This window comes from Culex quinquefasciatus, chromosome 1 (genome assembly GCF_015732765.1).
Source record: "Culex quinquefasciatus strain JHB chromosome 1, VPISU_Cqui_1.0_pri_paternal, whole genome shotgun sequence".
NCBI lineage: Eukaryota > Metazoa > Arthropoda > Insecta > Diptera > Culicidae > Culex > Culex quinquefasciatus.
Genome location: NC_051861.1, coordinates 91,184,512 through 91,210,811, shown reverse-complemented (window position 1 = coordinate 91,210,811; position 26,300 = coordinate 91,184,512).

Here is a 26,300-nt window from a genome sequence, read left to right as displayed (position 1 = left end):
TTGCGTGCGCTCGGGGTAGTTCGCTTTCATCGGAGGGGGTTCCGAGAATGGTAATAACAGGTCCTACCTTTGGTGCTGGCCCCAGAAGGACGACCTGCTCCATCTGGCCGACCACGGGTCGCGTCGCGATGAAGGGAGGTGTCAAACACGGCGGTGGCGGCCTAAGGTCGTCATTATCACGTTGATGCCCCCTTGTTTGAGCGGTTAGTTTCAAAAAACAGAAGAAAAAATTGGTTGAAGAATTCGTCGAAATAAAAAGAGAAATTAGCACGCGAAAAGTTCATTTCGAGTGGATCTGCCCTGGACCAGAAAATGATTGCCGGTTTGATGTCGTTGTGCGAAAACGCATCAAAAATCGCGCACCCGTAATTGAAGGGTCAAACCTTTTTTTTCTCCCGCCCGATGATACTATCATTATAAAATTTGCAGCTTATCCGCCGAGAGAGGGGAGGGAGCTCTCGTTTTCGCGGACGCTAACGATCCCGGTGCGTTGATGTGGTTACGGCGCCCTTAATGTGCTAAGGACGACTTCCGGCTGGCCTCGAGCCATGCGTGAGGTGCTTCAAATCAGAAGCAGAAAGGTTTGCACCGTCTCATTGATCTAAATGTTATTGCAGAGAGTGCGAGAAGAGTTCAATTTCGACGATCCGTTTTATTGCAGAATATTGGCAGTTGGGTAATTCAATTTTGGAGAGGTTGAGCTTTCGAACATCGTTATGATTTGTAAAATGCTTGATTACTGTGAGATTAGACTGCAAGCAGCAATTGCAGGCAATAAACAAGTTCTTCTTTAATTTTCCATCACTTTGGGATTCTAACTCTTTTTAAAAACGAGAAGTAGTACTTTGATGTACTCCAGCGTCATAAAAAATGAATGAGACAATGAAGACGTTCGAGAAAAAGGCAAGAGACAGCAGACAAGATACAAGAAGACAAGAAGACAAGAAGACAAGGAGACAAGAAGACAAGAAGACAAGAAGACAAGAAGACAAGAAGACAAGAAGACAAGAAGACAAGAAGACAAGAAGACAAGAAGACAAGAAGACAAGAAGACAAGAAGACAAGAAGACAAGAAGACAAGAAGACAAGAAGACAAGAAGACAAGAAGACAAGAAGACAAGAAGACAAGAAGACAAGAAGACAAGAAGACAAGAAGACAAGAAGACAAGAAGACAAGAAGACAAGAAGACAAGAAGACAAGAAGACAAACTTTTATGTTGTTCTTTTACTTAACTTTTATTTCATTTAACTGTCTATGTGTTTGTTTGCTTATTTTTGCAGTATTTTTCTTCTTCTTTTGAACATTTTACTTTTCAGTTTACCCTGCATCCAAGAATTTTGCTTTCAAAAACCGATTAACATTACTCTCGAACTTCATTCTACCAAACAGTCGGAAAAATCTTAATTGTAAATTAATTACTTTGCACTTGCACTTTTTTCCCAAGCTCTCCTCCCAAACTGACAACTTTATCGTCACCAGACATCTTCGCCGAAAACAATCAACATTCCCAGCAGGACTGCAACTGCGAAACACTTACCAATTGAGCCATTAGAAGTGGGGTTGCCGCCAAAGGGCCAAGTTGCAAGTTTCTTTTTTCTTATTTGAAGGAAAGTGCACCAATTAAGTCTGGTCGGGCAAATTAAAATTCTTTAATTGCATTACCGACTGAGTGAGTTGGGCGTGCGCGCGCGTTCAAGTCTCTCTCTCTCTCAGGCGAAGATTACAAAACACACAAATGGTGTATCAAGTTGGCTGTCACAAAATAAAGATTTTAATTTATCGTTCCAGTGCTGCCGGTTCTGGTCAGTTTTTTTGTGTCCTTCTCCGGTAATACGCAACGGGGGAACTCGCGTGGCCAACCGGAGAAAAAAAAAAGAGCAAAAACACGACGAAAGACTTGAACGACATCCAGGTGAGGAACCCCCATTTTTTCGTCGTCAGCCGTGTTGCTGCTGGACGGCAATGATAACGCCATCAGAAATCTATCACCTGCTGGGGCTCCCCTTTCCTCTGGGGAGGGTGCCAAGGGGGTGAGTTTTCACCTGCCGCGCACTTACGCACCCAAAAGTCAGTCCGCGTGTGCGTCTCTGCGGTAACGATATTTAAAACAGTTATAATATTAACAGCTTGCGTCCTCTCATAATAAATGTATATGGACGAAAAAAGCAAAGTAAATATCAAAACTTTGCTGAGTTTAAAAGTTGTCTCTGATACTTAATCAGTTGGAGAGGGCGGGGGAGGGTGGAGGAGATCGTTAATGAGCCCGCACGTGGAAAAAGGGCTGCGTGACCGGCAAAATGATGATGATCCTATAAATAACAGAACTTACCCACACACTCATATAGAGGCAGACATCAGCTGCTCGGTTCGCGTGGTATCAGCTATGCAAAACATGTTTTGCCTGGGCAGAGACAGCATAAAACCAACACTTCAAGGTGGCGGTACTGGATAATTGATTTCGATACACCTTTGCTCGGGGTGACATTTTTGGAAGCGCGGTGATTGATGGGATTATTTCGCTAGGTGGGCTACAATATAACTGTTTTAAAATCTGTAAAATGTGAATGAATCTAAGAAAAAGAAAGAGTTTGTGTTTTTTAAAAGAACACAAGAACACAAGAACACAAGAACACAAGAACACAAGAACACAAGAACACAAGAACACAAGAACACAAGAACACAAGAACACAAGAACACAAGAACACAAGAACACAAGAACACAAGAACACAAGAACACAAGAACACAAGAACACAAGAACACAAGAACACAAGAACACAAGAACACAAGAACACAAGAACACAAGAACACAAGAACACAAGAACACAAGAACACAAGAACACAAGAACACAAGAACACAAGAACACAAGAACACAAGAACACAAGAACACAAGAACACAAGAACACAAGAACACAAGAACACAAGAACACAAGAACACAAGAACACAAGAACACAAGAACACAAGAACACAAGAACACAAGAACATAAGAACACAAGAACACAAGAACATAAGAAAAACAGAAAAACAAAAAAACAAAAAAAAACAAAAAAACAGAAAAACAGAAAAACAGAAAAACAGAAAAACAGAAAAACAGAAAAACAGAAAAACAGAAAAACAGAAAAACAGAAAAACAGAAAAACAGAAAAACAGAAAAACAGAAAAACAGAAAAACAGAAAAACAGAAAAACAGAAAAACAGAAAAACAGAAAAACAGAAAAACAGAAAAACAGAAAAACAGAAAAACAGAAAAACAGAATAACAGAAAAACAGAAAAACAGAAAAACAGAAAAACAGAAAAACAGAAAAACAGAAAAACAGAAAAACAGAAAAACAGAAAAACAGAAAAACAGAAAAACAGAAAAACAGAAAAACAGAAAATCAGAAAAACAGAAAAAAACAGAACTGGAAAACTGTTATAACTGATAAAATTGAAAAAAAAACCAAAAAAAATTAAATAAACTGGAAAAACTGAAAAAACTGAAAAAACAGAAAAAACTGAAAAAACTGAAAAATCTGAAAAAGCTGAAAGAACTGAAAAAACTGAGAAAAACAGAAAAACTCTGGAAAAACTTAAAAAACTGAAAAAAACTGAAAAAACTGAAAAAACTGAAAAAAATAAAAAAAACCAAAAAACTGAAAAAAACTGAAAAAAAACTGAAAAAACTGAAAAAATCTGAAAAAACTGCAAAAACTGAAAAAACTGAAAAAAACTGAAAAAAACTGGAAAAACTGAAAAAACTGAAAAAACCGAAAAAACTTAAAAAACTGAAAAAACTAAAAAAACTGAAAAAAACTAAAAAAACTAAAAAAACTGAAAAAACAGAAAGAACTGAAAAAACTGAAAAAACTGAAAAAACTGAAAAACTGAAAAACTAATTACCACGGCATCTCCTCGGGCGCGCGCGGGAAAGTAAAATTTCATCCCGCCTCAAGGTCCTCCAAAATGTAAAAGCAGACCAATTAATCGAGGGAGAAACTGAAAAAAACTGAAAAAACTGAAAAAATTGAAAAAAAAACTGAAAAAAACTGAAAAAAAACTGAAAAAAACTGAAATTGAAAAAAAATAAAAAAAAACTGATGAAACTGAAAAAAAAACTGAAAGGACTGAAAAAACTGAAAAAAACTGAAAAAACTGAAAAAATTGAAAAAAAAACTGAAAAAAACTGAAAATTGAAAAAAACTGAAAAAAAACTGAAAAAAACTGAAAAGAAATGAAAAAACTGCAAAAACTGAAAAATTGAAAAAACTGAAAAAACTGAATTGTCTCTCTTGTCTCTTGTCTCTTGTCTCTTGTCTCTTGTCTCTTGTCTCTTGTCTCTTGTCTCTTGTCTCTTGTCTCTTGTCTCTTGTCTCTTGTCTCTTGTCTCTTGTCTCTTGTCTCTTGTCTCTTGTCTCTTGTCTCTTGTCTCTTGTCTCTTGTCTCTTGTCTCTTGTCTCTTGTCTCTTGTCTCTTTTTTTTCTGAATTCTTATTTTTCATGACTCGCATTTCGTTTTTTTACTTGTTTCTTTTTGTTTTACTAAAAAAATCAGCGATTTCATTTTGAGAAATAGTTTTGTATCGTCAATTTTTTTTTGATGTTTTCACAGCTTTTCAATATTTTTGCATAAACTTTCCATTCTTTCCCGCTCTCCACTCTCTTTCTGCTGCATTTCCCTTTTCATCGCTGAAAATTCAGAATGAAAACCTGTACCCTTTCGGAACCCGCCCCGATAACGAACGCAAATGATACCCCTCGAGGGGCCTTTCGTCTTCGTCAAACGCATTGCGTTTTTTTTCCTTTCCTTCTTTCGCTTTCATGTGTGTCCTCGTTCCTCGGTCGGCGCTCCAAGAAGTGTCTTCCGGAACGCGGGATCGGTCCAGGGCCAGTGGACGCACTCTTTTCGGTTATTGAACCCCGCAGAAACCCGCGAAAAAGAAATTCTTGGGACAGGTTTTGGGAGCTTACGAGCTTATTTTTTCTGCATAAGTTTTGGAAGGACCTCCACAGCTCACCTTATGATTGATCGCGAACGAAAGAGAAAATTATGTGTGTGTTTTTTTGTTGCTTATCAGAAAGGCGCGTGATCACGACCCTCGCGGAACATGGTGAACTTATCGCGGACAGCCTGAACTCCGACGGGGACACCGGGAAGGACCCGGGAGGGATAAAATTATTGGCGGCGGCATGCCGCCGCAGAAATTGAAGTTGGCTTTTTTTTCTTCGAAACTCACTTTCTGCGCCAGCGAAATTCTCCCTCGATTAATTGGTCTGCTTTTACTTTTTGGAGGACCTTGAGGCGGGATGAAATTTTACTTTCCCGCGCGCGCCCGAGGAGATGCCGTGGTAATTAGTCGCAAATAGTAATTCCTCCTTAATCCTTTTGCTCGAGGGGCAGAGCGGGGATTTAAAGTCATGAAGTTGAGACGAAGAAGATGAAAAATTGAACGTACGTACGTGTAATGGTTTTTTAACGTGATTCCACCCCGAAATAAAACATGCAGTTGCATTTATGCAAATCATCACTGGCACCTGCACGCGACACCTTGCGCAAACCTGGTTGCGGGTTATGGGTAGCGATTACATGGGATCGTGGGGTGAATTTGGTTTAAACTGTGAAAAAAATCTTAATTCAAATATTTCGTAAATATTTTCAGTAGAATCATGCTCCTCCAACTCACACAGTTATTCTTATTATGTTTGAAAATGACATATTTTTTCATCAATTTATAGCTTGAAATGATGATAAGTAGGGGAAGTCAAATATTTTGCAGGTTTAGGATTTGGTCCAAATTCCATCCAATTTGATGATTTTAATATTTTAATCACCTCCGTGTACGCACGAGTGCAAGCAGCAGTCAAGTGCTCAGTGCTCTATCGTGTTTTCGAAATTTTTCGCCGTAATTTACCGTGATTAGCCGCGAGTTTGCTCCAACAGCATGCCAAGGGCCGGCCGTGGCCGAGGCAGTTCGAGTGCGGCCTCGAAAAACCCGCGAAGTTCGTCTACCGGCCGTGTGCAAAAAGGTAAACAAACCAACGCCGCGTCGACCGCCATCGCGCCGGGGAGTGTGTGCGCCAAAGGATTCGACCCCAAGTTATTACACCCTAATTACCGTGTCCAGGGCCGCAGCCCTATAAGGCTCCGTTCAGCTACTTCCGGCAATCCGTCGACCGATAGCGCTTCAACATCCGCCAACATTCCCACCAGTAACAAGTTCGCGAGACTGAGTGACGAGGAAAGCAACAACAACAACACCGACGGTAGCACTACCGACGACGACGACGACGATGGTCGTGCACGGAAGAAAGTTATTTCGCCAAAAAAAAGTAATTACTCCGAAGGAACGACGACCACCACCAATTTTCGTTTTGGACACGTTGGCGGACGATGTTGACGAGCAGCTGGAAGGCCTCGTGTACTGCCTCAAAATAGGTAAATCGTCAGTGCAAGTGTTCACATTTGACCAAAAGAACTTCGACCTGGTTGTGGAGAAATTGAAGCGTCAAAACTTCAAGTTCTACACATTCGACCCCGTGCAGAAGACCGCTGTTAAGATCGTCTTGCAGGGGTATCAAGACCGCCCGATCTCCGTCCTCAAGGAGCACCTCTCGGGTGTCGGAATAACGCCGCGAGACATAAAAGTCCTCTCGCGGAAGACAACCGTCACAGGTACACACACACTGTACCTGTTGTACTTCGACCGCGGCACCGTCAAAATTCAAGACCTGCGGCGGACTAAGGCGTTGGACGGTTTTTGGGTAAACTGGCGGTTTTACTCCAAAAATCCGACGGACGCAGCGCAATGTCACCGTTGCCAGAAATTCGGCCACGGCTCGCGGAACTGCAACCTCCGGCCCCGCTGCGTGAAGTGCGGTGAGTCACACCTCTCGGAGGTGTGCGCACTGCCACGAAAGGCGGACTTGGGGAAAACGCAGAACAAACCAAGCCGCGCGTAAAGTGCGCGAACTGTGGCGGTAACCATACCGGTAATTACCGCGGATGCGTCGCGCGAAAGTCCTACCTCGAGGAGCAGGAAAGAGGAAGAAGAAAGCAGCAGCATCCCACCCTTCTCAACGAAGTACAAGCGCAGCCGTTCCTGCAGCTGGCCAGTGTACGGTTCCAACGGACAACCCAGCGTTCCCTCCTGGATGGGGCGGTCGTTTGCAAGCGTGGTCGCTGCCGGTAGCGGCGATGCGGCCCAGCAAGGAGTCACCGGGAAGATCTCTTTACCCTGCCGGAGTTCTTTGCTCTCGCGGGGAGATGATGACGCGGTTTCGGACCTGCCGTAACAAGGCGGAGCAATTTCTGGCCCTCGGGGAGCTGATGATTAAGCACATCTATAAAGGATAAAAAACTGTGATCTAGTTTTAAGCTTTTTCTATTTCTATCTCCTTTCTCTTGCAATTTTAGTAAGTTTTTTTCTTAACTTTTTCTTACTTTCGGTAACCCCTTAACTACAAGCAACAATTGTTCCAATATGGATTATGATGTAACACACAGCTGAAAGGAACTCCAAAACTCTGTTTTGTACCTTAAAAGAACTTATTGTATCTGATTATTCACCAATAAAACCGAATTTGATTTGATAATATTTTAATCAATTTATTTTGTAGAACTTTTGAAAGAAACTAGCGTTACAACTGGGCCAAAGATCACATTAGGTGCTCGTTGGAATTACTTGCTGTTCTTCTATGAACTACCCTTCCAAATCCCGAAATATCCCCAAAAAACACAAAGAACTCACTTACCATCTTAAGACCATCGTCCCCCAAGAGCAATATTTCATTGATACTCGCTTCTTGGTCCGAAGGATTTCTTATCCCGCGAGTGTTCCTTCCCAAAATCTGCAAGCTTGAAGACATCTCAAAGTCACACTCGCGTGCCGCCAGACTCCGGCTCGTGTCGTCCACCAATCAGCGCCGCATCGTCACTTGCCGCTGCTGACTTCTTCAGTGAGGATTGCTTTCGTTTACGCGCGACTTCCACGACTCGAAGAGGGAAAAGCAAGCAAGTGGTCCTTTTCGTGGAGTTATTTACAATTAATTTCTTTCACCTGTTTTTCTGGACTCGTTCTCCGTTTTACTGTTTTCTTCGTCCAGGCACGTGTTTTTTTCCGTCGTCTTATCCTCGCTCTTTTTTATGATAGACTCAAAAAGAAAGATTACTTTTACGGCTATATTGGATCCATCGTAGCAGCAAGACACGTGGCCCGGCCAGGAATCGGAAGTGATGTTCTGCGGGACAGGTCCCCACGAGAAATTGAGAGAGAGGGAAGAAAAAGCAAGAAACAGCGAGATTCTTGCCCGCACCTGCTTTTCGATGAAGGTTGTATCTGCGTTTTATCGGAACTTTTTCCACCTTTCATCTGCGGTAGCAGGTCGGGCTGGCTGGATGTAACCGAGAGGGGAAGTAGAGATTGACGATTGACGATTTGTTGACGACATAATTACAGGTATCTGCAAGAGTCCGATGGAAAAGATCCCGGAAGGTAATCGAGGTTTTGGGTTTTGCTATAGAACATTGCTGATGTTTGTTCTGGTCGTGGTTTGTGATGTTTAAGCAATGGATTTTGAAAGTTGATTATTTTACATGTAAGTTTTGAGCAGTAATAGCTCTCTTAAACTCATAAAGCTTTTTCTAAAATATTCGTGTTAAATAGAAACTAGATAAACTTTAATCAGATTAAAACAAGAGCAACTCTCTACGAAATCGACCGATTTCGACCATTTTTATTTTTTGTAATGTTTGATTTGGCTCAAACTTTGTGGCGACCTTCCCTATGACCAAAAACGCACTTTTGTGTCATTGGTTCACCCATACAAGTCTCCATACAATTTTGGCAGCTGTCCATACAAAAATGGTACGTAAATATTCAAACCGCTGTAACTTTTGAGTAAATTTTCTGATCAATTTGATGTCTTCGGCAAAGTTGTAGGTATTGTTGAGAACTATTGAGAAAAAAAATAGGAGCACGGAAAAAAATTGCAGATTTTTTAATCAACATTTTTTCACAAAAACTCAATTATCCAAATTATGTATTTTTTGATTTTCGAGATTTTTTTAAATGTTTTATGGGACAAAAACCTGCAACTTTTGAGCCATAGAGAAATATGGTCAGAAAATCTGCCGCCGAATTATGATTTTTTGAAAAAAATAGTGATTTTCGGATAAAATATTTGCAGTTTTTTTGATTTTAGAAAAAAGTGACCATGAGTGACCATTTCTAAAAATATTTATTTTTGAAAAGTTTGCTATAAAATTGTCCAAGAGACCTTGAAGATTGGACCTCGGGTTGCTGAGTGCAGCTGCTTTAAGCAAAAAGAAACAGGAAAATTGAAGTTTTCTTAGTTTAACGCAAATCACTAACCATTTCTAATAGCGATATCTCAGCAACTAATGGTCCGATTTTCAATGTTGAAACATGAAGCATTCGTAACATTTTAAAAGTTTTAAATATTGAATATTACGCCCAAGTAAAATGCTAGTCTTGATTTATTTTTTATTCAAAATATTTTTTTTTCAGAAAGATCGGAAAATTATACGAATGATTCATGAAAAAAAAGTTGATTATTGCACAATTCTCACTAACTTGGACGTCGCACTAAATTTTTGCTATTGATCGCACTATTGCGACTTGTCAAACTGGCTTAGAAAATTTAAAATTTCCTCAAAAATGATCAAAGAAAGCCGAGGTTTATCGCTTGATTTTTAGTTGTCACTCGCAATTTTGAAGTGCGAATGTTCAGTTTGGTGGAAACTGCGACTGAAAATGTAAATAAACAACGAGTGGTTGCCAAGATTTTTGAATTTTTCTGTCAAAAGTGCGAGTAATAAACATTAAAGTAGTTATTACTACTGCACATTAAAAAAAAGTTATTGTGTTATGGGTATAAAAATATGGGGAATTTTTCTTACATTCAAAAAGTATTAGTACAAATTAAAATAAAAACAGTAAAATTTACAATCTACGTATTTTGCAACTTAAAAAAAGATCCACTTTATAATATTTTTTCCTGATTACATTTTTTTTTGGAGTATTAAAAAAAAAATGTGTAGCCGCTCTTGAAATGAATGAAATATTTCCAATCATTTTATACACACATTGTAAAAAACTTAGATGTTAAGTATATTTGAGAAAATACGTAGTTTTGTGGAAATTTTGAGCAACAAAAAAAGCTTTTAAAAAAGTATAAAAAAATCCCGATCATTAAATACACATATCGTAATAACTATAATAAAGAGTTTTTTCATGAAAGAAGAAGTTTGAGAGATTTTTTTATCCAGTATTACAACAAAATTACATTCAAAAGGTACAAAAATTTCCCAATCATATCCCGAATTCTTCATTACTTTTTCGAAGAAAAGTGGTTTTGTGATATCAGTAATTCAAATAGTATTTCATACTTTTGAAATATGTGAGAAGTTATTGATCATTGCTACAACTGTAATTTGAGTATTTTTTCGAAAATACGTAGTTTTGAAAACATTTCGAGTATTTTAAAAAAATGCATTATTGGTATCGAAAAGTTTAGGTACATTATTCTCAATCAATTAAAAAAATTGTCATAATTTATTTTTAATGTGTATCACTACCGAAATTAATAATATTTCGATCATTTGATACCCACATTTCAAAAACTAAAGTTTGGAATGGTTTTTGGATATTCATATGAGCAATTCCAGCTCAAATCGCGATTTTTTATGGTACTTTTCAACTCGGCCCTCTCCGATTCTAATGAAACTTTGTAGACATGTTATCCTTGGCCTATATAAGCCATTTTTGTGTATATGGAGCTAATTGTTCTCAAAAATAACAATTGAATGTTGCAATTTAAAAATTACTGTACCTCGAAGCCGTTGCATCGTATCAAAAAGTGCTCAGAGACAAACTTGTAGGAAATTGGACGGGCTTTCCGAAAAATTCACTGAAATAAAAATACACGCAGCTTTTATGAGATTTTTTGAATTTTAAGTTTAAAAGTTAAATTTGAAGGTGATGTCACGATTTTTTTTTTCGTTCAAAATTTTTGAGGAAATAGCCTAAAATGTTACAAAAGGCTGACGAAAAAAGCAGGATGGTATGTTTCTCCTTAAAAAAATACAAAAATCATTGACTAAAACTATTTTAAGTGGTCTAAACTTCAAAATTTTTAAAAACCAATATTGGGAATCGATTTTCCAGACAATTTTACATAAAAGTCTCCACATTGACCATTGTCCTATGTCCAATCCTTGTGAAGATACACTGCCCATGTTTGCATAAATGTCCCATATGCAAAAACAGCAAGCTGAGAAAAACGCGAAAGAAGTTTGTCCCATACTACGTGTTAAGTTTTCACAAAAAAATGGATTTCCTCTGGATTTCTAGAACAAAACACAGGATTTTGTAGGCTCTTTTCAAAGAGCACACGATTTTGAACCAAACTGCATGAATAACTCAAAAGTGATGAAAATTCATATGGGACATTTATGCGATCAGGGGCAGTACAGCGGTTTTAAAAATAAAAATGTCGAAAAAAATGGATTTTTTTGGTGGTATTTGGCATTTTCTATAAGACAGACTTGATTTTTCAGTTTCGTTAATATTTTTACCGGAAAGCTCGTCCAATTTCACATAAGTTTGCCTCAGACAGCTTTTTAATTTGACTCGTTTTAATATTTGCGTAAGCTTATTGACTACACGTTTCTACCACACTGAAAAAATGTTCTATTTTCAGTTCTGAGCATTGTAATTAAACTTATATCTGTAAGCCCATACATCCAGTTGAAAAGCTGTCAAAGGCAAACTTATTGGAAATTGGACGAACTTTCCGGTAAAAATATTTACGAGACTGAAAAATCAAGTCTGTCTTATAGAAAATGCCACATACCACATAAAAATCCATTTTTTCGACATTTTTATTTTTATAATCTCTGTATCTTCACAAGGATTGGACATAGGACAATGGTCAATATGGAGACTTTTATGTAAAATTGGCTGGGAAATTGATTCCCACTATCGTTTTTTTTTAAATTTTGACGGTTAGACCACTTTTCAAAAATACATTTTTGCAATTCCGTCGTGAAACTACTTACTTTTCCTGTCATTCTTGAACGACGAAATAGCCTACTTTTCTGTACCAAAAATGACAGAATCGAATAGCAACACTTTTCAAAATAAATGCTGAAAAGTAACACTTTTCAGCACTCAAATGGGTGCTGAAAAGTTGAACTTTTCAGCACTTGTTTCGAAAAGTAACACTTTTCAACATTTTTTTTATTTAAATGATTTATTGACAAAATACATGAAAATTTGACATAAAATTTCACTCAGTGTGTGTTTTTTTTTGGAATTGCAAAAAATGTTGTATGGAACTCGTAGCAAAATGGGATTTTTTCAGCACTCTTCGTATTTAGTCTTTTTGTAACATCTTAGGCTATTTCCTTAAAACAATTGAACGAAAAAAATCGTGACATCACCTTCAAATTTAACTTGTAATCTTAAAAATCAAAAAATCTCATAGAAGTGGCGTGTATTTTTATTTCAGTGTATTTTTTTTCGGGAAGCCCGTCCAATTTCCTACAAGTTTATCTTTGACCACTTTTTGATACGATGCAACGGCTTCGAGATAGAGTAATTTTTAAATTGCAAAATACAAAAATATCTAAATAACTTATGCCCTTCTCAAATGAGGGTCGGGTACATAAGTACCAGAAAAATTGCGATTTGAGTTGGAATTGCTCTCATTGCTTTTTAAACATAAAGGAAAAAAAATGTATTTTTGTAAAAAAAAGGTGCTGATATGGCAACATTAGGTGCATGATTGAAGGAGGAGAAAAATGTAAAAATTTCAAAATGTTGATTTATGATAACGTAGAGAATCACTCACCTGTAACACTTTAATTAAAAATACATTTCAGTTAGGTTATGAAACAGTCAAGTATCCTGAAAGTTTTTCACGAAATCCGCGGACAAGTTTCTGAACAAGCAATTATCTCCATTTCGTGTGCCTCTTATCAGCTTCCTTCAATTTTTGACTGGTTATCAAAATTACATGCTGGCTCAGCCGGCCGTGGCTTACAATGTTGCAGTTTTTTTTCAGTTGTTTTCGGAAGTAAAACCGGAGGAAAAAAAAAACGACTTTTTTCATTGGGTTACCGAGATGGCAGCTGGAACTCTTGCTTCCTGGAACCGGTCTACGTGCGGTCAATATGAAATGTTCACAGTTCAGACATTGAAATACTAGACATTGGATTTTGAATTCGTCAAAACATATTTCAAAATGCTTTGAGCTTCGGTAGGGGAGCTGGGGGTAAGACGGCCAGGCGGGGTAAGACGGCCACCCCACTGTTTTACTAAGTATACTAATGAATATTACTAAAATGTTTAGCAATACTGTTCCTCATGCTAAATAATGCATATGGAGTCACCTTTGCCAAAAATATTGTTTGAAATAGTATAAAAATAGCTCAAAATAAACAAATAATTTTTGAACTTGAAACTGGATGTAATTTTCATGAATTACAACTTAGGCATTTTTTTTAGATAATAATATGTTTTCCTGTCTTCAAATATTTTTTCATGTTAAATTGAAGTTTTCCCTAGATTATGTCCCTCGAAAAAGTTTAGAAAATGCGATGAGCTATTTACAAAAATTGTTTAAAAAATAATTTATTTGGGGCAAGACGGCCACCTCCTCCGGGGGTAAGACGGCCACCCGTAATTTGTAGATTTTGATTGATATAAGTTATATTTTTGACGGTTTTTGACTATTATGACATATTTGTAGATAAGGAAAAGCATTTTCAATAAAACTATCCATTTTTAATCAAAATGCTGTTAACTACCGTTTCGACAACATTCTTTACTGTGATATAGCAAAACTCATTGAATAGTATGAAATCCTATCAAACTTTTCATAAAAATCGCTAATTTAATATTGTTTACATAATTTTGATTTACTTATTCTAATCAAAATACACAAACTAATTATTTTGCATCAAATTGTGTTTGTTTTGTAGTAAAAATTCACAGTTTTTCATAAAATGTGGTCGCAATAATATGAAATTCACTGAGCCAAAATATGAAAATTTTTAAACAGCATTTTTCTTCACATTTGAAACCTGATTTTTTCAACCAAAATAGTTATGATGTTCAGAGAAGTCTGTTCAACCAACCTTGTAGGAATTTGGGTGGATTTAGCAAAGTTATTAAGTTAATTTATAGCACTGGCCGTCTTATCCCACATGGGTGGCCGTCTTACCCCGCGTATTTCATATATATACGACTTCAATTATTTTTTTAAAATTCCTGAAAAGTATTGAAAATTGGTTTTTAGACTAACTAATTTATGTCATTTCTATAATGGACTAGTAGTAGAACAATATGTACGTAATTTGAGATCAAAATAATCTGTTGTGTAAATTTTATTAGACTTCTCCCTTAGGGTGGCCGTCTTACCCCCATCTCCCCTATTTGATTATTACGTAACTTGTTTCATACCTGCCCAGACTTCAAAATCGTTTTGCTTTCCAATGCTGTTTTATGGTTCCCATGATGACTTCTTCGAATTCGTCGGCTCTTTTTTTCCCAGGGGCTGAGCTACATCGAAACAAGTGCATCCTCGCTCTGCAGGGCCTCCATTCCCTGGGTCTTTTACAATACCTCAGAAAAAAAACTCAAGTCAGGTTAGACGCAGCATCCTCTTGTCCTTTTTGCGCCGCCCGATGCACTTGTTCCCTGGATGGCGCTAAAGTTCGAACTTCTTCATTTGGTGCGGGTGCCGCCCCCGCAAACGAGAGCTCGAAAGAGCCAATTTTGGTTGGTTTTTCTACCGGGGACAGTCGTAAATATTTCGCCAATCCCAGCGTGGTGCCCGTACTGTTTGGCATGTTTATTTCGTGGGCAGATCCGATAAGGGCGGCGTTGGACAACACAATTCGGACTCTCGATGCCGTATCAGCCGGACATTGCTTGTGGCAGCTTTGGCGGCCCACTATAGAAGGTTTCACCGGCCTAAGTGACCATCGTCCGATGAGAGTTCCCCAGGTGAATTACGAGGCCTATGGGCGCGAGCTAGTTTCAAGTTCTTTGTTCTTTTGTTGGAGTTGATGATTTTATAGCCAGGTAATTGAATGTTCCTAGAAGCGAACAATTTGTCGGCTCGTAAATTTTTCCACGAATTTATTTGTTTCAGAACAAAAAAACAGCCGATCTAACAAGGTATCCAGCAAGCGCCAGGCGACTTCAGCCGGCGTCAAATCCTTCAAAGTCTTGAAACAGACGACGCTCTTAAATGTTTCAAACAAACTTGAATAGAACTCCGAGTGTTTTGTCCATTTTCAGTTCCAGGAAATAAATCATCATCCGGCGGCACGTCCGAACGCTACAATCATCCCTCATTAACCCCTTCATTTTTTTTTGTTTTTACCAGAGGTTCAACCCCAAATCCGAGGCACTCTATTATAAGACCATCAATTATCGCCTTAACGGCTACCCCACAAACGAGCTCAAAATTCGAAGATTTTTTCCCCCAAAAAAATAAATTTTATTGAAGGCGAAAGTGATTTCAATAAACACCTCGGCTCGTCGCTCAGGATCAGCTGCTGGGGGTCTCTGAAGAGGCACCAGATTTACGACCTCTTTCAACGAGCAGCCAGCCGTTGTAGAGTCGGCAGCGGCGAAGCCAATTGATATAAACGGATTAAAATTAATATTTCACGGGGAGCAGCGGCCCGTGTGCGGGATGTGGGCGGGCCCACGCTTGTTTGATTCGACGAGGCTCCTTACTGGGTTGTCGAGCGAGACGAGAGATATATGAAGTGTTAAGCGGGTGTAATACGCTTAATTTGATGGTAAGTCCACCGGGAATGAATTATTATTGCTCGTAAGAGGCTTTGACCGGTGTGATTAAGGGTGATTTTGGGGAGTTGGATAAATATTGAAAACGATGACTGGAATTAGGCTTTTTGTAGAAGAGATGTTCTATATATTTTTTGTTTTGTACATTTATCTGAACATCCAAAACATTGCAAAATTGTTTAAAAGAAAATTATTTGTATTGTCATCAAGAAGAACCAAGACACATGAAGCGAATTGCCAAAGCTGAATTATTCATATTGTTGAACAATATATTGATACTAGCTTTTCTTGAGTACAAACGGCTTTTTACTTCAATATTGGCACATTTTTCTAAAAATAAAACTAGCTAAAAATCCAGTAAAGTAATATGGCATTAATTCCCAAATAACTAAAACAAAAAACAAAAAAAAAAAAAAAAAAAAACTAGCTAAAAATCCAGTAAAGTAATATGGCATTAATTCCCAAATAACTAAAACAAAAAACAAAAAAAAAACAAAAAAACAAAAACAAAAAACAAAAAACAAAAAACAAAAAACAAAAAACAAAAAACAAAAAACAAAAAACAAAAAACAAAAAACAAAAAACAAAAAACAAAAAACAAAAAACAAAAAACAAAAAACAAAAAACAAAAAACAAAAAACAAAAAACAAAAAACAAAAAACAAAAAACAAAAAACAAAAAACAAAAAACAAAAAACAAAAAACAAAAAACAAAAAACAAAAAACAAAAAACAAAAAACAAAAAACAAAAAACAAAAAACAAAAAACAAAAACAAAAACAAAAAACAAAAAACAAAAACAAAAAACAAAAAACAAAAAAAAAAAAAAAAAAAAAAAAAACAAAAAACAAAAAACAAAAAACAAAAAACAAAAAACAAAAAACAAAAAACAAAAAACAAAAAACAAAAAACAAAAAACAAAAAACAAAAAACAAAAAACAAAAAACAAAAAACAAAAAACAAAAAACAAAAAACAAAAACAAAAAACAAAAACAAAAACAAAAACAAAAACAAAAAACAAAAACAAAAAACAAAAAACAAAAACAAAAAACAAAAAACAAAAAACAAAAAAAACAAAAACAAAAAACAAAAAACAAAAACAAAAAACAAAAACAAAAACAAAAACAAAAAACAAAAAACAAAAACAAAAAACAAAAAACAAAAAACAAAAAACAAAAAACAAAAAACAAAAAACAAAAAACAAAAAACAAAAAACAAAAAACAAAAAACAAAAAACAAAAAACAAAAAACAAAAAACAAAAAACAAAAAACAAAAAACAAAAAGCAAAAAATTAAAAAGTTTAAACATTGAATTTACGAGCCATGGTTTCAACATTTGAATGAACAAAGTGTTTAAAATGCATTTTAAACCTGCCCAGTTGTTATGCAATCATTAGTTTCCAAAATACCTAAGTATTGACGAAAATTTATTATTTTACAAAAAAAATGTTTTTGCAGTGTGGTTTTTCATTAAAAAAAATCTAATTACTTTTAATCCAGCCCAAACATGCTAAATATGATTATAAATGCAGAAAAATGCGTTTTAGATTGTTTTAAGTTGATTTGACTTCAATTTTCATTTAAGTTTTGAAGATGATTGAAAAAATATTTTTTTGCCCCCTGATTTTTCGGACCAATTTTGATGATGAAATTAAGAAAATCAATAAAATTAACAAAATTAAGAAAATTAAGAAAATTAAGAAAATTAAGAAAATTAAGAAAATTAAGAAAATTAAGAAAATTAAGAAAATTAAGAAAATTAAGAAAATTAAGAAAATTAAGAAAATTAAGAAAATTAAGAAAATTAAGAAAATTAAGAAAATTAAGAAAATTAAGAAAATTAAGAAAATTAAGAAAATTAAGAAAATTAAGAAAATTAAGAAAATTAAGAAAATTAAGAAAATTAAGAAAATTAAGAAAATTAAGAAAATTAAGAAAATTAAGAAAATTAAGAAAATTAAGAAAATTAAGAAAATTAAGAAAATTAAGAAAATTAAGAAAATTAAGAAAATTAAGAAAATTAAGAAAATTAAGAAGAAGAAAATTAAGAAAATTAAGAAAATTAAGAAAATTAAGAAAATTAAGAAAATTAAGAAAATTAAGAAAATTAAGAAAATTAAGAAAATTAAGAAAATTAAGAAAATTAAGAAAATTAAGAACATTAGAAAAATTAGGAAAATTAAGAAAACTAAGAAAATTAAGAAAATTAAGAAAATTAAGAAAATTAAGAAAATTAAGAAAATTAAGAAAATTAAGAAAATTAAGAAAATTAAGAAAATTAAGAAAATTAAGAAAATTAAGAAAATTAAGAAAATTAAGAAAATTAAGAAAATTAAGAAAATTAAGAAAATAAGAAAATTAAGAAAATTAAGAAAATTAAGAAAATTAAGAAAATTAAGAAAATTAAGAAAATTAAGAAAATTAAGAAAATTAAGAAAATTAAGAAAATTAAGAAAATTAAGAAAATTAAGAAAATTAAGAAAATTAAGAAAATTAAGAAAATTAAGAAAATTAAGAAAATTAAGAAAATTAAGAAAATTAAGAAAATTAAGAAAATTAAGAAAATTAAGAAAATTAAGAAAATTAAGAAAATTAAGAAAATTAAGAAAATTAAGAAAATTAAGAACATCAAGAACATTAGAAAAATTAGGAAAATTAAGAAAACTAAGAAAATTAAGAAAATTAAGAAAATTAAGAAAATTAAGAAAATTAAGAAAATTAAGAAAATTAAGAAAATTAAGAAAATTAAGAAAATTAAGAAAATTAAGAAAATTAAGAAAATTAAGAAAATTAAGAAAATTAAGAAAATTAAGAAAATTAAGAAAATTAAGAAAATTAAGAAGAAGAAAATTAAGAAAATTAAGAAAATTAAGAAAATTAAGAAAATTAAGAAAATTAAGAAAATTAAGAAAATTAAGAAAATTAAGAAAATTAAGAAAATTAAGAAAATTAAGAAGAAGAAAATTAAGAAAATCAAGAAAATTAAGAAAATTAAGAACTGTCACTTTTTACAAGGCGCTCACGGACACTATCAAAACAAACGTTTGATAGTGTGTATGAACTCCGTGTAAAAGGGGTGTCAAACTAAAAAGTGACCCCGTTCGTTTGACAACAGTTAGTGTCAAACCATCGGGGTTTGAGTGTAGTTGAATGCTCAAGCTATCAAATCATGCAAAAAGTTCATAATTTTGTGATAAATTGAAGGAGCTAAACTGCCCCTGTTCGCATAAATGTCCCATATGCATTTTGGTCGAAGCTGCTTCATAAAATGGGATCAACTCTTCCCACCTTCCCCCCAGGCACGGGTATGAATCTTCAAACAATTTCAATATGGCGACTTGTATCAGAAGAAAGTGAGGCATTTTCGCTAGTTCTCACTGCTCTGTGTTCTGCGTGCACGTCCGCAAATATCGACCACACACATACTAACACAAAGCGCCGCCAAGAGGCAAAAGGTAGTTACGTATACTTTTGGCACTTTTGTTAAAAAATATGCGGTTTTGCAAAATCAAATAACAAAACAAACTTTTAAGTGTAGTTCGACTATCAAACTTGTAATTCGTTGCTGATTTGTTGGGATTTTTTTTTAAATAAAAAAGTTTTTTTGCAGCACCTCTTTTGGGCGGACATTTCTGTTGTCACCTTTTGGTTCCTTGGATTTTCCATGGATAATTTCACAGTGTAATAAACAGGGCAGCTACCACCACGCGGCGCCACCGTTTTGATTGAGAAAATGATACAGGTTTTTCAGACGAGTTTCAATCCCGTGCCCCAGGCTTGAGTGACATCTCAAAGCAACAAAGTTGCGTAACTTCCTTAAATCTAAACGACGCAATTTTCGAGTGAAATTAAGCTAAATTTCACTTATGCCATAATAACGCCACGTTACGCAAAAAGCTCGACAATTCCCAGTGCAACGAACTTGCCCAAAAGCGCACTCTCGCCCATCAAATTAGGACCACGTTAAGGACAATGATCGATGGTGATTGTGATCGAAACCCGGGCTTGAGCTCCAACTCCACCCAAAAACCCCCTACCAAAAGTCATCCATCCTGGTCCGATGATGGCCGATGGTGTTGATTGCCCTGCGTGACAACCGCACGGGACCAAAAAAAAAGCGCAGTTGTGTCGGACATGAAAAGTGCATTTATACTCATGCACACTGTGTTTAAGAAATTTAAGAAATTTGCATGCACCCGTAATTTGTCCCCGTTCGCCCCCGAAAGGTTTGCAGCGCGAGCACACCCAATTGCCCATGACCATCAGAGCGTAATTATAATATTTAGGGTCTTTCTTTGCCCTTGAGGGAAATTTCTCATTTTTACCTTTGCGCGCTGGAGCAGATATGAGCCTGCGGTCAGACTTTCTTGATGGGGGCACTGCACAATGTGTAGAGTTTCTGGTACTATTTTAATGTAGATTTTTTTCTTTTAAACCTGAATTACAGAGAACCACGCCACTTCTTTGTTATCAACGAAGACAAAAAGCAAAATAGCGTGATATTATCCCACTGTGCTCGAAGTTGGTGATCTCTCTGAAACCTACCAGACTCTAAAATCTACCCTCGAAAGGAACTTGTGGGTGACTGTAACAAGGTCCTGGCACCGTCATCGACGACAGTCGCCCCAACGCGCTGCTGAGTGGCCTCTAATTTGGCCCAGGAAGTGTCGGCTCAGTGTCGGCTGCGTCATAAAACAGATTCACTCTTCTAACGAACAGCTTGGAGCTCCATACGTCAAAGCCGACCTTGTAATCACCGGCTATTAGGCGCTAAACGGTTCCGCCAAATTACGGCCGCGTCTCCGGTTTCAATCAGGCGCGAAAATGTTCGGTTCTGAAAAGCACAGCACAGGCGCGGCTGTCCAAGTCCTGTCGGTGGGAGATTTAGTAGCTCCCTTTTTGGCGCGATCACTTCCTGCCACTTGAGCGGTTCCGCGCAACGTACAAATTAGCACAAATGAGCCATAAAACCAGCCTTGTGCGAGCTTGGGCTGGATGTGTTTTGAGACATTCGGTATGAACGAATTTTGGCACCGGCTTGTTAAAGCTCAACTAGAGTTCTTGTCGAGCATGGGAAAGTTTGGTAGGTATGGTAATTTGAACTTTTCCTTTACGGTTCTGCACTGATAATAGGGTTCTATTTTTTTAATGTGGAAATTATGGAACAACATGTTGTCACCCGAAGCGAACTCCTGTGCCGTCTGCCTTGTCTTTGACAAAAAAAATCTATTCGACTAGAACTATTCTGAAAAATACTCAATAAAATAAAAACACTTTAAAGAATTAATAGTTATATTTAAATTATCTCATCTCAAAAAGTTACTTTTCCAATAGCGAATGCTATACTATTTGAACATTTTGATTTTTTAAAATTGACGTTAACCCAGGGATGCCAGATACACAGATTTGTCTGTGTTTCACAGACATTTGAGCTCGTGTCAGACATTTTTTGAGGTACACAGACTTTTTAAAAACTTCATTAAATTGTTATTTTGTTAAAATATCAATCGAAACTTATTTCGTTAGTCTTCAAATGCTTAAAAACACAATTTTTGATAGATTTCTTTGACTGTAAATTGATTTATTTAAATTTTAGACAAAGACACAGACATACACAGACTTTTTCACAGACATTTTAAAAAAATCAGGTGGCATCCCTGCGTTAACCATTATCTGTTGAGCACACAAAAAGCTAATACTAAAAATACAAAGTAGTCAATCTTATCTAACACTATGGCAGTCAGTCCGATGAAAGCATTCTTGAAGAATTTGTGGTTAGATAGCGCCCGGGTTTATTCTCGTCAATATTAACATTTGAGCATCCCTAAGATATATCTCTCATACTCATACTCATACCAGGCTTACTGTATAGCATTAACACCAGAAAGTATTCTGTGATGTGACCATAACAATTTTTTTTGTTTGCAGTGTGGACAATCGCTGGTTCTTCCGGCAAAGTAGGTAATAGGTTATGATTTGAACTTTTCAGAAATTAATCACAGAAAATTCTAGATTTTTTTTTATTATTTATCAGAGTCATTCCACTAAATAAATGGATTTTCAAAAGTAACTTATTGTTTTCAATTTAAAAATTGTCGCCAAATAAACGGTCATTTGATTTTATTAGTGTTTTTAAATCTGGCTGAAACTTTTTTGGTGCCTTCGGTATGCCCAAAGAAACCATTTTGCATCATTAGTTTTTCCATATAATTTTTTTACAAAAATGATTTATGAAAATTTAAAAATCTATATCTTTTAAATGATTTTTTTGATCGATTTGGAGTCTTCGGCAAAGTTGTAGGTATGGATAAGGACTTCACTGAAAAAAATGATACACGATAAAAAATGGTGTTTTTCAATTTCACTTTTTGTCACTAAAACTTGATTTGCCAAAAAAAATCACTATTTTTATTTATTTTTTATTTTCTGATATAATTTAGGCGAACAGGCAAAAAATCTTTGACCAAGTTATGATTTTTCGAATCAATACTAATTCTTAAAAAAAATCGAAATAGGGTATTGGTCCCCTATTTTGGGCCTACTAAGCCGAGCGCACTTTTTATTTGATGTATTCTCAAAGGCTGCTATAGGCAGCCTTGCTTTTATTACATGAATAAATTGGTTTTTAAATGCTAATGCTCTTACTTAATCACATTTTAGACGAAAATACTTTTATTTCTGTATAAGCCCGAGTAACTGAAACTTTTTTTGTCCCTATTTTGGGGATATTGCTTCTAGCATACGACCTCCTTTGTACATATTTTCGGCCTACCTTCTGATTGGTTGAAATCTCGAAGCACGTGGCGAACTTTTGACGTACGGTTCAGCCCCAGCTCGCACAGTACAGCCACATAAATTCGGTCGACAAACATGCTCAATCATTGTGATGTTTTAAGCCACAAACCAACATTATAGAACGATTGATTTCACTTGCATTATGTGCATAATTAGCTTGGACATGATTTATATAATTCTTTACGAGTTTTTAACATAATAAAACATTTGTTGCGTAGTCAAACAACAAGCCCGTAATATAGAAAGACTGTAACTTGTGGAAAGCGCACACACACTGTCACAATTTGTAGAAGTGTCAAATGGACTGAATATAGAGCCATTCTCTCCGAAATGGACGAAGTTGTTAATCAGTTATTTTATTGATTTGGTGGCAGTTTGGTAATTGTTTTTGCAGTGGAATCGTGGGACCCACCAATAAAAACATATTGCCGGTGGTTGGAGATTCGGGGGACGGCTCTCATTTGTGTGCTGAGCGATGAAAGCCGGGCGCTGAGTGTTAACAAGCGGTAAGCAAAAGTGGTGAAAATTTTCGCCCTAATGGGCAATTAGCGATTTGTCAAGAAAAAACTAAAGAGTCCTATTTTTTTTGCTTTATTTCTAATTTAGAAGGAAAAAGTAAATTATTCTTGCCCACCAAAATGAAGATAATGACTGCACGTATCATTATCAAGTGGCAGATTCCTGCCAGATTTAGTGAAATGCTCAATTTCGTTGAATTATGTTTAGTAGACCCAAAATAGGTACTAGGCCCAAAATAGGGAAAAATACCCTATTGGCCAAAAAAATTGTATGAGCATGATAGACCACTTATGGTTGTCCTTCTCCGTTGCTGAACAGGACCATAATATTCTATCAGCACAACCGGTCATACGCTTCAACGATGATGAATGGCGCCCGCCATGTTTGTTTGAAGATCTCGAGGGGATGGGACGGGAATGTTAGTTAGCACAGGCTGCTACTAATGGTGGGTTCTATACGATATCCACACCCCGCGTGTGCCGGAAAACTACTTCTACTTGGGATTTTGTTAGTGGGAAAGGGAAAACACAGCAGAGCCAGCAAAAAAGCTGGACTTGTTATTGGTCGAAAAAAAATTTTCTTCATTTTCGATAAAAAATCGAATTTGCAATCAAAAAGTACTTTTGTGAAATTTTGATAAAGTGCACCGTTTACAAGTTATAGCAATTTTAAGGTATTTTTATGAAAATAGTCGCGGTTATTCATTTTTTTTAAATTAGTGCCCATGCCCACTTTTGATATTTTTGAATAGCTGAGAAAATCTCTATACTTTGCTTTTTGGAACTTTGTTGATATGACCTTTAGTTGCTGAGATATTGCCATGCAAAGATTAAAAAACAGGAAAATTGATGTTTTCTTAGTATCACCCAAACAACCCACCATTTTCTAATGTCTATATCTCAGCATCTCAGTCCGATTTTCAATGTTTAAATATGAAATATTTGTGAAATTTTCGGATTTTTTTTCCAAAAACAATAATTTCATTTTTTTATTAAGACTAACATTTCAAAAGGGCCAAAAATACAGCATTAAGCCCTTTTGAAATGTTTGTCTTGATTTGAAAAATTTGAAAATATTGTTTTCGAAAAGATCGGAAAATTTCTTATTGTTTCTTATTTCAACATTGTAGATCTGATCATTAGTTTCTGAGATATCGACGTTAGAAAATGGTGGATTGTTTGGATGAGGCATAAAAAACATCAAATTTCTTGCTTTTTAAGCCTTTGCATGGCTATATCTCAGCAACTAAAGGTCGTTTCAACAAAGTTCAAAAAAGCAAAATATAGAGTATTTAATCACCATTTCATAATTTTTTTTTCAAAGGTGGGCATGTTGAAAAAAAAGGTAGTATAGAAGTTTATGCAACAAGTTGCAAAAAGAGGATTTTTTCAGCACGAGTCGTACATTTATCCAACGAGGTTCACCGAGTTGGATAAATACGAAGAGTGCTGAAAAAATCGTCGTTCAACAATGACAAGAAAAGTAAGTAGTTTCATGACGGAATTGCAAAAATATAATTATAACTTGAAAACTGTGCACTTTATGATAATTTTACTAAAGTATATTTTGATTGAAAATTTGATTTTGCATCAAAAAACGAAGTTAAAAAAAATTTGCGACCAATATTTAGATTTTTTGAAAAAATCAGTATTGATTCAAATATTCATAACTCAGTCTAAGACTTTTGTGAACAACCTGGACATTTCTGAAAAGTTGGCATTTCATGTCCCCTAAAACATATCAAAAAAGGAAAAATAGTTTTTGCCTTCCTCACCTCAATGAAGAAAGGCTTTAAAATCACTCGAAAAATGAACTTCTTTATTTGACCTCGTAGACCCACCTTCACGTATACCTATCGACTCAGAATCAAATTCTGAACAAATGTCTGTGCGTGTGTCTGGATGTGAGTCGATTATCTCCGGATTGGCTGAACCGATTTAAACCGTTTTGGTCTCATTCGATCCGTCTTGGGGTCCCACAAGACCCTAGTTAATATTATAAAGTTTAGAAAAGTACTTCAAAAGTTATGCTAAAAAAAACGATTTTAGCTAAACTTCGGAAGATTGTAAAAGGGTGGTTTTTGTAAGAAAACCCGTCATGCTATATATTATTAGAAAGGTATTTGAAAGACCTTTCCAACGCGTCCAAAATGTTGAAAATCTGACAAACCTATCAAAAGTTATGGTCACTTAAGTGTTTTTTATACACCTTTTTGAGGCCGGATCTCAAAAATTTGGATGAAAAGTTTGTCCGGATCTATCATGCGACCCATGGATAGGTAATCAAAAGACCTTTCCAACAAGCCCAAAAGATTGAAGATCTGACAACCCTATCAAAAGATATAAGTACTTTAGTGTTTTTGATACACTTTTTTGAAGCCGGATCCAGATAATTTGATTAAAAATAAGTGTTATTTATACACTTTTTGGAGTATGTGTAGTGTCTTTACTTTATGAATGTGAGGAAGGCACCAACCACCTAAAGGTGGATTAAATAACGTTTTTTGCAAATTTTTTACCGTGTATCTTTTTTTTCAGTGTAGGCCTTATCCATACCTACAATTTTGCCGAAAACATCAAATCGATCAAAAAATTCCTTCAAAAGATACAGATTTTTGAATTTTCGTGCATCATTTTTGTATGGGCAGCTGCCAAATTTGTATGGAAATTTATATGGACAAACTAATGATGCAAAATGGCTTCGTTGGGCATACCGAAGGCACCAAAAAAGTTTCAGCTGGATTAAAAAATACAAAAATTAAGGTTCAAAAAAATAAAGATCGATTTCGTAGAGAACTTTTCAACAGCTCCTTCTAATCAAAATTCAAAATTATCACCATCTCAGGCTGAAAATTATTATAAAATCACGTTTTGCTTCGCATGATCACAAATCTTAGGGGTCGTACTTCTGCTCTTTCACCTTGATTTTGCTATCAAGGATCAAAATTACCGCTTGGGACAAAGTTTAATGCAAACCATAACACACGTTTTGCAACCCGAATCGAAAAAAAAACTAAATTTGGTTTAAAATTGTTTTTTTTAGTTGTGTGACTTAAGTCAAATACCTAGACTGTTTACTATTTTCTTTTTGGTCTGATAGATTTGGTCTTGGTATAATGATCAGTAGTGCGGTGCCTGTGTGGACTGCGCGTCCTGTTTTTTCGTGT